Consider the following 12,495-nt stretch of genomic DNA (forward strand, 5'->3'; position numbering starts at 1 on the left):
TTTCATGAAATTTGAGCTAGGTAAGACATCAATCAAATTGGACTGCCATCTATTTTTGCATCGTCAAGAGGAGTCAACTTCTTCTGTCATGCTAAACTTATCAGGAGATTCATCGAACTTACTGTGTGAATTTTTAAGCTTCCAACTGTAATCATATTTTCTTATTACCCTTTTAACAATTTGCATGTTTCCTTTTAGTATATAATTATTGGAATGACAATAAAAATTCTATTGAAGAAGTTGAGTAAACAAAGTGGTGTATATAAGCTGAATGGAAGGTGACTAAAGACAAAGATAAATATTTTTGGAACATAGGAATGACTGTAATAAGGAAATGGTCAATTTACAAAGAAGACTTATGACATGAGTAACGAAAAAATACATCAAAGGATCGAAATGACTATGAAAATAGTGAAATATTATGCCGATTAAGTGACGTCTTCCAGATGAACAGTGCTAATCTCTCATGTAAATTGATCATCCATTAACAAAACTGCCAAAATGAAATTACCCCAGTAAGGTATTTTGAATCCATCTTTCGTTTGACTCAACTTTAACCTCTCAAAATTTGCCCTAGTTTAGTATTCTAGTCGATCATATTTCTCGATTTGAAGCCCTTTCTTGCGACTGAAGTTAGTGCCCCTATGAACCGCCCTTTTAGGTTTTCAGTTCAGTGTAGTATTTATTTGACCTTAACTTTTGCCTGAGCCGCTCTTTCGAGTTTTCAGCTCACCAGGTCGCTCTAACTTTTGCCTAGGTTGCCCTTTCGGGTTTTCAACCTAGCGAGCTCTTTTTTTTTTTAATTATTTTTTCCTCTTTTTTAATTATTATATATATATATATATATATATTTTAAGCATAGTATTTTTTTACAGCATCAGAATTGATGGGGTTTGGAAGATCTTGTCCATCCATGTTTGTGAGGATTAGAGCCCCTCCTGAGAAAGCCTTTTTCACCACATATGGTCCTTCATAATTCGGGGACTACTTGCCACGATAATCTTTATGCGTTGGCAAAATCTTTTTAAGTACCATATCTCCCTCACTGAATTCTCTCGGGCGAACCTTTTTATCGAAAGCCTTCTTCATCCTTCTCTGGTATAGTTGACCGTGACATAACGCATTCAACCGTTTTCCTTCAATGAGATTCAATTGATCAAAACGAGATTGCACCCATTCTGCTTCTTCCAATTTGGTCTCCATTATTATCCTTAAAGAGGGAATTTCGACTTCAATAGGAAGTACTGCTTCCATTCCATATACCAAAGAGTATGGAGTTGCCCCAGTTGAAGTACGAACCGAAGTTCGGTATCCATGCAAGGCAAATGGCAGCATTTCATGCCAATCCCTGTATATCACTACCATCTTTTGGATAATTTTTTAATATTTTTATTGGCTGCTTCAACTGCTTCATTCATCTTTGGGCGATAGGGAGAGAAATTATGATGTCGAATCTTGAAGTTGTCACACAATTCTTTCATCATTTTGTTGTTCAAATTAGTGCCATTGTCTGTTATCAACTTGCTTGGGAGGCCATACCGACAGATCAAATCCTTTTTAATGAATCTCACCACCACATTTCGGGTCACACTAGCATACGAGGCAGCCTCAACCCATTTTGTGAAATAGTCAATAGCAACTAAAATGAAGCGGTGACCATTAGAGGCTTTAGGCTCAATGGGTCCAATTACATCAATTCCCCATATTGAAAAAGGCCAGGGCGATGATAAGACATTCAAATTTGTTGGAGGAACATTAATATTGTCAGCATATGTCTGACATTTATGACATGTCTTTACATAACGAAAGCAATCGGCCTCCATCGTCAACCAGTAATATCCCGCTCGTAGAATCTTCTTTGCCATAGCATGTCCATTAGCATGAGTCCCAAATGAGCCCTCATGAATCTCTTCCATGATCTTTTGTGCCTCTGAAGCATCTACACATCTAAGCAGAACCATATCATGATTCCTTTTGTAGAGCACATCTCTGTTTAGAAAGAAACTCATTGCTAACCTCCTCAACGTCTTTTTGTCATTTTCAGCAGCATTTAATGGATATTCTTGGTGTTTGAGGAAATTTTTAATGTCATTATACCAAGGTTTACCATCAGATTCTTCTTCAACCATTTGACAATAGGCAGGATGATCAAGCTGTTGCATCTTTATGAATGGCATATCTTCCTTTTGACTTACTACAAACATTGATGACAAAGTGGCTAAAGCATCGGCTAATTGATTCTCCTCACGAGGAATATGCTGGAAAGTAATTTCGTCGAAATACCCCACCAATTCCTTGATATAGGTTTGATAAGGGATCAATTTGGCATCTCGGGTTTCCCATTCACCTTTCAGCTGGTGAATAACTGAAGCTGAGTCACCATATACCTCGAAAATTTTAATCTTTGACTGTATAGCTGCTTGAATTCCCATAGCACATGCTTCATATTCAGCTACATTATTCATACAATCAAATAATAATCTAGCCGTGACTGGGATATATTGCCTCTCTGGGGAAATCAGTATAGCACCAATCCCGTGTCCGAGTGCATTAGAAGCACCATCAAACATCATGACCCATTCATCTTTTACTGAAGATCCTTTCTCGTTAAACAACGCCATTATATTTTCATCAGGAAATTCATACTGTATTGACTGGTAATTATTCACCAGTTGATGAGCTAGAAAATCTGCGAGAGCACTGCCTTTGATTGCCTTTTGAGTAACATACAAAATATCATATTCTGACAATAGGACCTGCCAACGAGCAATCCTTCCAGTAAGGGCTGGTTTCTCAAAGATATATTTGATTGGGTCCATTTTTTACACCAACCAAGTCGTGTGACTCAACATATATTGCCTCAATCTACGAGCTGCCCAAGCCAAGGCACAACAAGTTTGCTCTAACAAAGAGTATCTAGCTTCATAATCGGTGAATTTTTTGCTCAAGTAATAAATGGCGTGCTCTTTCCGACCCGATTCATCATGTTGACCTAAAACACACCCCATGATCCTTCTAACACTGTCAAATACATAATGAGCGGCCTCCCTGACACTGGCGGCACTAGTATCGGGGGATTTTGTGAATACTGCTTTATCTTCTCAAAAGCTTCTTGACAATCTTCATTCCATTCCATCGGCTGATTTTTCCGTAGCAACTTAAAAATTGGTTCACAAGTGGCAGTTAGTTGGCATATGAATCGAGCAATATAATTCAGTCTCCCCAAAAATTCGCGAACCTCCTTTTCAGTGCGAGGAGGCGGCATTTCCATGATTGCTTTTGCCTTGTCAGGATCAACCTCTATTCCCTTTTGACTTACTATGAATCCCAACAATTTGCCTGATTTCACCCCAAAGGTACATTTGGCAGAGTTCAAGCGTAATTTGAATTTCCTCAACCGCTCAAACAACTTGTGTAAATTCATAACATGGTCTTCTTCGGTCCTTGATTTGGCAATCATATCATCCACATAGACTTCAACCTCCTTATGCATCATATCATGAAATAATGTCACCATCGCCCTTTGATATGTTGCCCCGGCATTTTTCAAACCGAAAGGCATGACCTTGTAGCAAAAGGTGCCCCAAGGTGTAATGAATGTGGTTTTCTCCATATCCTCTTCAGCCATTTTGATCTGATTATAACCCGAGTAACCATCCATAAAAGAGAAAAATGAATGTTGAGCTGTATTATCTACTAGCATATCAATGTGAGGCAATGGAAAATCATCTTTAGGGCTGGCTCTATTTAGATCCCGATAGTCAACACACATCCGAACCTTTCCATCTTTCTTGGGAACTGGCACAATGTTAGCAACCCATTGAGGGTATTTGGCCACAGCAAGAAAACCTGCATCAAATTGCTTCTTGACCTCCTTTCTAATCTTCAATGACATCTCAGGCTTCATTCTCCTTAATTTCTGCTTAACTGGGAAACACTCTGGTTTTAGTGGCAATTTATGCTCGACTATGTCAACATCTAGACCTGGCATATCTTGATAAGACCATGCAAAGATATCATTATAATCATGCAAGAGTTTAATCAACTTGTCGTGCTCTTGTTTTTTCATGAGGGTGCCTATTTTGATTTCTCTCTTATCATCCTCAGTCCCTAAATTGATTGTCTCAGTGGGTTCATCATGAGGTTGGATCTCTTTCACTTCTTGATCAACCAATCTTAGAAATTCTGAGGGTAAATCAACATCACTATCATCTTCGACAGCTTGATTAATGGGACAATCAAAATTAGTGGATGAGATATTAGCACTGTTACTTTCAGACATGTCACTTTCGAATCTGCATTGTGCGAGAGTTGAGACAAAAAGAAAATAAACGACAAGATTCAACTGATAAAGAAAAAGACACGAAAGATTACTGAGAATTCAAATCGCATTTCATTTAAATATACTTAAAAGGAAACATGTGTCCTAATTTACAAAAAGAAATCATATATCAGCGTTTTCAAAAAGTAATGATATCCTAAAGCTTTGAAACCAAACAATAAGATTAACTTCAAGGATTACTTTGAATAGCTATTAAAAATCACAGGTAACTCAATGATCTCCCAATTGCCAACTTCTGTGTTTGGCGGGCAAGTACGGACTAGGTCCACAACCTCTTCTTCAGGTGTATCCACGTCAGCAGCAGCAGCCACTGAGTCTTGAAACTCAAATCCAGCACTATAGAAGCTTTTCAGAAGATCACAAATGGGGACCCCTTCAGTCTTAGGCTCTCTACCTTCTAACCTGGCTAATCTTCTTTCTTTCTTTTCCTCCATGACTCTTCTCTTATCAGCTTTAGTGGGCATGTATCCCAACCCAAATCTATCCTTATTATCATGGAGCTGTAATCAGTTTGTTGCTTTCGATATGACTTGCCCTAACATGTATCCATACTGACAACCTCCATCGAGCATGACTTTAGCAGTCATTATGGATGTATTAGACAATCGAGGCTTTAAGATTGGAGCTCCCTCTCCAACATAAGTAGCATTTGCAATCTCTAAAGCCTGAGAAGAGGTCTCTAGAGCTTCTTCAGCAGCTTCAATATAAGGAGTGGACGAAGGCTTACTCACCAACACATCTTCTTCACCATAGACAATCACCAACTTATTATCAATGATAAACTTCAGTTTCTGATGCAATGTGGATGGTACAACTCCTGCAGAATGAATCCAAGGCCTCCCCAAAAGACAGCTATAAGCTGGCGCGATGTCCATTACTTGAAACAAAATCTGAAAAGTGCAAGGACCGATTTGGATTGGGATTTCAATTTCTCCAATGACCTCTCTTCTTGTTCCATCAAAAGCTCTTACTATCATGGCACTGGGTTTCATATGCGACCCATCATAAGGTAATTTTGACAATGTTGCTTTTGGCATCACATTCAGAGAAGACCCATTGTCAATAAGCACTCTAGCAATAATGTGATCTCGACATTTCACAGAAATATGCAGTGCTTTATTGTGCTCCATTCCTTCGGCAGGTACTTCATCATCAGCGAAGGTGAGATAATTGTTTGAAACAATATTACCAACAATGCCTCCAAACTTGTCGGTAGTGATATCATGGCTGACATGAGCCTCATTCAATACTTTCAAAAGAGTCCTCTTATGTGGCTCAAAGTTCAACAGCAGCGATAAAAGAGATATCCGTGCTGGAGTTCTGTTTAATTGTTCCACAACTTGATATTCACTTTGCCGAATAAATTTCAAAAACTCACAAGCTTCTTCATCTGACACTGTTTTCTTTATTTCAGGCATTTTCTCTTCGTCAGCGTCTTCAAACTCGCCCACTTTGGCTTTCCCTTTTGAGGATCTCTCTATCTCTTTTGTTCGCTCCTTTCTCAGCTTCTCAGGTGTGTAAATACGACCGCTACGGGTCATCCCACCAACACCAGCAATGTTTGAGACGGCGACAGTATCAGAATTGACACCTTGTGTTTGGTTTTCCTTAAAATTGCCAACGTAAACCCCTGCACCATACTTCCATGGTACTGCTTTGTTGTCCTTGTAAGTGAATGGAGCCGGTACTTGTATAGTGATGGGTCTAGGTCCATTGGTAGTTGGGGTATTCATACATTTGGTGTAATGAATGACCAAAGGTTTCGGGAAAGCCGAGGATTGCCCATCGACAGTCAAAACTTCATTTTTCTCTTTAGGGTGTCCAATTTGGACCAGATGCTTGTCCATCAAGGTTTGTAGAACATGCTTGAATTCTTCACAATCTTCAATGGAGTGGTCTGCATCAGGGTGCAAATCACATATATTTCCTTCATGTACAAAACCCTTGATCAAGTCAGTCTTGCACAGCTCAGCAAAAATAATCTTAAGAGAAGTGGTAACCTTTTCAACTTTCCTCTTTAAAACATATGTAGACTCTTCCTCGACGGCATTTACCGATGATCCTCCATGCCTGGGTAGGGGATTACTCCTAATGTTAGGATTATCCTCCTTGAAATTTAGCCATTTGGCATTAATTAAGTCTTGCACTTTGAACTTTAATGCCCTACAATTCTCTGTTGAATGACCAATGCCACCAGCATGATACTCGCACTTAGCGTTTGGGTCATACCCTCTTGGATAGGGCGGTTCTACAGGTTTCATTGGGCAGGGTACAACTAATGAACTTTGGAATAGGCGAGGTAGTAACTCAGTGTAGGACATGGGGATTGGGTCGAATTGAACTTGCTTCCTTTCCTGATTGTTTTGGGGTCTTATTTGGTTGGGATTTGGGTTTTGGTTCCAATGCTGGGGTGGTCTCATGGGTGGTGCTATGGGAAAAGTAGGCGGAGCAGGTTGGTAGGGTCGCGGCTGATAAGATTGGAGACTTGGATTCTGTGAAACAGCATTGACATATGGGTAAGACATTTGAGGGACAGGAAATGTGGGTTGGAATTGAAAAGGTGCAGGGTTAGGTCTGATGAAAGGAACTTCTCTTGGGTGAAAGGCTATAGCATTAGTCTCTCCCTCCTTCTTTCTTCCTGGACCATTTGTAAATTTCTTCAAACTAGAGGGTCCGCTCGAATTGTGAAATATCTTACCACTCCTCATTCCTCCTTCCACTCTTTCTCCGATAATCACAATATCAGAGAAGTTTGACGAAACACTTCCAATCATTCTATCATAGAAAGGTGATTGAACAGTATCAATAAACATAGCCACAATTTCTTTTTCAGACAAAGGGGGCTCCACTTGAGCTGCAACTTCTCTCCATCTCTGGGCATATTCTTTAAAAGTCTTATCCTCCTTCTTTAACATATTCTGCAGTTGTAATCTATCAGGAGCCATATCAATGTTGTACTTATATTGCTTTAGGAAAGCATCAGCCAAGTCTTTCCAACTACGAATACGAGTACGCTCAAGATGCATATACCAACTCAAAGCTCCTCCAATTAAACTGTCTTGAAAAAAATGAATTAGCAGCTTATCATCATGGGCATGTGATGCCATCTTTCTACAGTACATGATCTGATGACTCTTTGGGCATGTTGTTCCTTTGTACTTATCAAAATCAGGCACTTTGAATTTTGGAGGAACTATCACATCTGGGACTAAACAAAGATCTGCAGCTTCCCCAATGCCATAGCTGCTCCCCTCGATAGCTCTCAATCTTTCTTCCAATATTTGTAATTTTTCTCTGGATTGGAAGTGCTTCTCTGAGTAATTGGGCTGGGGTTCTTCTAAGGTCTTATGGGAATGGAATGGTGATATGGCTGGGTTTCCATTAAGGCTAGGATTAGTGATTTGTGGTTGGTGGTGGATCGGTTGGTTTGGGGTAGGTATAATGTGGGGTATATGAGCTTCTTGGGGATGGGTATTTTGAGGGTAAGCATATGATGGGATGGATGTTTGGGTTGGTTGGATTTGTGGATCTGAAGGTTGTGCAGGATTGGGTTGATTTAATGGCTGGCCAGTGTTTTGTGGGTTCTCAGCTATTGGTGGCGTATAACCTTGGGGAAGGCCATATGGGGGAAATTGGACATCTTGTTGATTAAAAGCTTGTTGTGGAGGCCTTTCTACATGCAAGGTCAAAGGCACCATTGTTTCATGAGGAGGAAAATTTTGGGACGGTCCTTGTGTAGGGGTAAAACCTGGTGGATAGGTAGGAGTGGGTTGTGCTGGAGGTGCTTGAATAGGGGTCCCCTCTGTGGTTCTTCTCTCTAAAGACTTCAGTGCCTCTAGGATTTGTGCCATTTGTTCTTTCAACTGATTAACATCGTTCCTCAGTTCTTCATTGTGCTCCTCTAACTCATCCACGATCCTTGCTTGAGCACGAGTTCTATAAGGATGCTTTAGAAAATGTTTCCCCGTTATATTTGTTTAATTTTTTGAAATAGTTTGTGAGTGATGCAATAAAAAAAATGATGCAGTCAAAAAGAAGTTAACACAATGAAGAACATGTTTAAAGAGAAAATTGAAAACTTGAAGAATCATCACAGCTGTTGAACATCTTTAAGTTTTTCTTTTAAACAAGAATTAATGTGGGACCATCACCAAAATATAAAATTTTCTTAATTCAAGTGTATCATCTCATTGCTACTTGATCCCACATTAATTTTCATTTTTCTTAGATATTCAAAAACTTTGTGATCCTCAACCTATGACTAAAAAGAAAATGATGAGAAATTATTTCAAATTTTGTATTTGTTTCATTAACATAGGATCCTAGTAGTCATAAGGATTAATATTGATTCTAAACAGATAAATGTCCATATAAGAATCAACATTAATCCTAAATGAATCAAACTAGGATTTTTATTAATGAAACAAATATGTGATGACTATGATAATGCGAGAACAATATGAATCACCACCCTTTTTAAGTTTTTTTTTCCAGTTTTTTCTCTTGATAAATCTAAATTGATACTTATAAGGGTAATGCTTCACATGACAATGCAATTATGTAAGAAATTATGCAAATTGTCATCCTTAACCTTATTTCAAAACTGATTTTAAATTTATTACAAGTGTCGCAAGGATGACAATAAGCATGATATTCAAATAAATGATATGCAATGATAAATGAAATGATGATGATGTAAGAAAAAATTAATTAAGAGAATCATGTGAATTACTAGTCCTTATATTATTCCAAAAAAAAAAAAATCTTCTCCTTTTTTATTTAAAAACTTTAAGGCACTAATAATTCACATAATTTCTAAATGAATAAATAAGGAAAGAATACCCCCTTTTGTGTCCTATTTCAGGTCACCTAAAGGGTCTAACTTAAAGATCTACAACTTTCTTTTACGTGTAAAAACTCACAAAAGGTGGCTTGTAATCCTAAAAGGTCACTAGAGCTAAGATCCAATCCTTGATGTTGACCACAACAGTAGGGAGTCTACTAGACGCGGGACATCAAGAAAAGGTCAAACTCTAACTAGGGTTTTCACGATAGCCAAATAGGACGTGCATAAAAAATGACACCGCTACATAACCCCTCTAATCCTAAGCATACTCAGACCCGGGCATAGGGCCCCGCTCAAAGTGTGTGATAAATGTGTAAGTGGTAGTGTGTGAGGGAGCATACAAACCTTATCAACTCAACAAAAATAAAAAGCTGCAAAAATTAAACAACACAAGAATATACAAATTATCAATAGTCATCTACCCTAGGATTAATAACAATATCAATATGAGCATACAATGAGATTACGCAATTCATACACGAAATACATGCACGAATAAAAGAAACACTACAATTGACTCAAATAAATAAAAAAGAAAGGGATTAAACAAATAGAAACAAAATAAGACAAATTCGCACGATCAATTATCAAAGGCTTGACTCTCTAAAAGATTTCCCCAGTGGAGTCGCCATCTGTCGCAACCGGGCGATCGCAACGGTACGACGGATGACAAACTTGTTCCAAAATATCAGAGGAGTCGCCACCAAAGTTTATTTTTAAGAAAAAACCTTGGAAAAACTTAAATATAATACGATCTTTGAAACCAAAAAAATGAGTTCGGGAGTCATTTACGTGTAGGGAAGGTATTAGCACCCTACAACGTCCGTTTAAAAAACGGTTACCTAAAATTAATTGTACAAAATTATTCTAATTTTGAAAAATATTTATTTAACCCCTAAACATTAATTATTTTATTTTAGAAGAAGAAATATTATTTATTGAAATATTATTCGGGTTATTTAAAAAATATTTTGACTTGACGGGTACGGTTCTCACTCCTACGTATCTCCGGATGCAATGGGGAACTCAAAGCCACGTAGTTCTATCTAAAAATTATGAAATTAGTTGATTATAATTAAGTTTAGTAAAAGAAAAATTTATTTTAGAATTAAAATCATTTTTCGTAAAAATTATAATGTTTAGGATACAAGATAATGCAATTATACATGTACCCTACGAGAAAACAATACAGAAAGTGAAGGAAGATCACACAACTATACTGCAAATCATTAAGAAATATTTTATTCGTAAATGGAGTATTTGAATTTTAATTTTGATTATGATTAATACTGAAAGAAATTTAAGATAGCGTAAGCTATACATAAACTTCTTATAATTTATTAGACTATCGAAGGCAATGTAAATTACACATCGATATTATAAAAATTTATAAAATGAATAAATTATAGTAATTTAATTTATCAAAATTTGAAACATGACTTAAGAAAATAAAAAATAAAAAAAAATAATTTTATTTGAATTGATTAAAGAAGATACTCATTTAATAAAAAACATTAAAAATTTTATTTGATAGATTTATATTATATAAAACCTAAGGTAACGTTAGTACACATAGATTTTGACAATTTATAACGCATAAAGGTAGAGTCGCTACACATTAGCATTATAAATTATTTCTTAATAAAATAATTTAGATTTAAATTAGTTGATTGATTTGTAAATTAGTATTTAGAAGAGAAATACATCTTGCATTATTATTAAAGTGATTAACTAATTAATTAATGACAATATGTGATAAGTTAATATTGCATAAAGTTTTGGTAACGTAGGTACACATAGACTTTATCAATTTATAATACATGACGATAGAGAAGCTATACGTTAGTATTATAAATTGATACAATTATATTATTATTTATTAATTAATTATAAAAAATAAGTAATTTAGTATTCACAATATAAAATAAAATAATCATAAATATAAAATTAAATCGCATTAATATGATACAAATATACAATAAATAAAATAAAATATAAAGATCCTTAAAAAGAAGATATAAATAATGAAATATAAAAAAGGAAATAATTTAAAAAAAATCAACTCAGATATGATATTGTAAAGTAAACGGTATCAAGAGATTTTAAATAAACAAAATAAAATAAAATAATTGAAACAAAGTTAACATAAAAAAAATAAAATAAATAATAAAAACTCTTTCATTAAATAAATTAATAATTATCATAATAACAAATAATAATGATGATGAATAAATAAATAAAACTAAAACAATAAATTATATGTTGAACTAAATAATGATAAAAATAAAATAAATAAATAAATTCGGACAAAAAAAAATAAAAAAAATAAAAAAAGGATAAAATGGTCTCAAATTTTAAATTTTCAGATTTGAGAGGGAAGGACTTTAGGGTTAGGGGTGTGCTTTTCTCCAAGAAAAACAAAAAAAAGGTTATGAAAGGGTGGAGGTGAGGTTAATGGAGGCCATGGTTTTGAGTGGTGAAGGTTATTGAGAGCAAAAGGAAGAGGAATGAGACAAGGTAGGGAAAGAGTTTTTTTTTTATAGTGAGTTTTGTGTTTGTGGATGATGATAGATGGAGGAATGGGTGGAGAGGTGGTGAGACATGGATATTTGAAATGGTGGTTTAAAATATTTTTTTATCATTTGAGATTGATTTGATATAGGAAATGTTTATTCAAAATATAAATATATATGAAGAAGAAGAATGTGTAAAATGTATGATGAAGCTTACTTGATGTTCTTGAAAATTTTTGCTTGCCTCTTGTTCTTCCTCCTTTCCACTAACCTTTCTTTCTCTCTATTTTCTCTTTTTCTCTCCCCGTTTTAGAATGCCTCCTCTCAAAATTTTTTTAGCTTCCTCTCAAAAATTTTTTAGCCTCCTCTGATGTCTCTCCCTGCTCCATGGTCCTCTTTTCCTTTTATTGTTAGGGTTTTCACAAAAGGCCCAAATTTCTAAATTTTTCCTTTTTTATGTATAAAGTAACATTGGTTCAAGAATTTAATTATTTGTCATATTCTATTTTCCTTTTAAAAATTAATTCTAAAATTTTCCTATTTTATTAAGACAAATTTTTGTTTTTTTGTTTTTTTGTTTTTGTTTTTTTTTAAAACTTTTTGATTCCATTCTTCTTTTGTAATATTAAAATTCAGATTTTTTATTTTTTATTTTTTCATTTTTATTTTTATTTTAAAAAAAATTTAAATCAAAATTTTAGTGTTCACAATATACTTTTCTTTCATTTAATATACTTTTGAACCTGTAAGAAATACCTCGTCCTATAGAAGCATGTATATAATTGTTCTATAAA

At 35.4% G+C, this 12,495-nt stretch overlaps 1 pseudogene; it reads right to left on the reverse strand.

Annotated features, from left to right (window-relative positions):
- Positions 1 to 852: 852 nt before the first annotated feature.
- On the reverse strand, positions 853 to 9,084 carry LOC113862285 (annotated as a pseudogene).
- Positions 9,085 to 12,495: the final 3,411 nt, after the last annotated feature.

This window comes from Abrus precatorius, unplaced genomic scaffold, assembly GCF_003935025.1.
Source record: "Abrus precatorius isolate BTA unplaced genomic scaffold, Abrus_2018 Scaffold3, whole genome shotgun sequence".
In the NCBI taxonomy this organism is placed as follows: domain Eukaryota; kingdom Viridiplantae; phylum Streptophyta; class Magnoliopsida; order Fabales; family Fabaceae; genus Abrus; species Abrus precatorius.